This window comes from Nanorana parkeri, unplaced genomic scaffold, assembly GCF_000935625.1.
Source record: "Nanorana parkeri isolate BGI_ZX_2015 unplaced genomic scaffold, ASM93562v1 scaffold1452, whole genome shotgun sequence".
Taxonomy (NCBI): domain Eukaryota; kingdom Metazoa; phylum Chordata; class Amphibia; order Anura; family Dicroglossidae; genus Nanorana; species Nanorana parkeri.
This window is the reverse complement of record NW_017307720.1, coordinates 225,479-226,782: the sequence shown is the minus strand read 5'-3', so window position 1 is coordinate 226,782 and position 1,304 is coordinate 225,479.

Genomic DNA, 1,304 nt, shown 5'->3' with positions numbered 1-1,304 from the left:
TATATCATGGCAAGAGCAGGCGGACCGACATGACAGCACTGAGGTATTCCAGCGCCTGTCGGGATAACACTGGAGAAGATCGCTCACAGCTGGGGGGGCAGCGATGGCAGAATTCGCTTCCAGAGGTCTGAGGTTTCTGGCAGTTACCTGCCATAATCATCGTCATCATCATCATCCCAACCAATCAAAATGGAAGGGTTATGGGTGGATCTGTAGTTCTGCACTTCCAACATTCCCCTCTAGAGCCCCCTTCCTTCTCTTAAAATCATGCTGTGTGTCCATAGGCAGAGTGGTACGGTTCCTCGTGGGTGGAGCCTGTGATTCATTATCAGAAAACCATCAGAGTCCATCTGCATCCAACCACACCTGAAGAGTGAACGTTCAACGAAGAAGGGCGATTCTGCGGTTTTCAGTGGATGGAGGTGGGTTGCAGTGCAGACCTTGAAGACCCCAATGGTAGGTTTTCTGCTTCTGAATTCCAGGCTCCGCCCAGGGCCGGATTTCCCACAAGGCCGCCGAGGCCTGGCCTTGGGGCAGCAGGGAGTAGAGGGGCAGCACAGCCACTGGGTGGGGAGGTTTTTTTTTCTTTCTACATTTAGCCCCGCTTCAGGTAAGCAGGGCTAAAGGTAAAAAATAAAAATGTATATAAAGTAAAAAATAATACAATAAAAAAAGAAATAATTGAAATGTAAAAATTAAAAAATAAAAGAGCGATAAAAAGTAAAAAATAATAAAATAAATACAAAAAAATGAGAAATAATTGAAATGTAAAAATTAAAAAATAAAAGAGCGATAAAAAGTAAAAAATAATAAAATAAATACAAAAAAAGTAAAAAATTAGAAATAACTGAAATTAAAAAATAAAAGAGCGATAAAAAGTAAAAAATAAAATAAAATTAAAAACTGTTATAAAAAAGTAAAAGAGGAGGAAAAAGGGGGCGGGGGTGCATTGAGGAACCTGGTCTTGGAGCAGGAGAGAGCGTAAATCCGGTCCTGGCTCCGCCCAGGAAGAACCATTCCGCTCTGCCTGCTAACAAAGCAGCATGACTCTAATGAGAAGGAAGGGGGCTCTAGAGGGGAATCTTAGAAGTGCAGAGCTACAGATCCACCCACAACTGAGCTACACATTTTCAATAACACCCTTCAACCCCAATTTTCTGATGTCATTGAACCTTAGACTGTTTCTGGCACCCTAAAAAAATGCACACGACAGGTACACTTTAAAACGGATCCATTGTAACACTGAGCAGACAGTAACTTTTTATATTGGCCTCTCCCTCTAGCAGCTGAGCAACTGCCGAGAT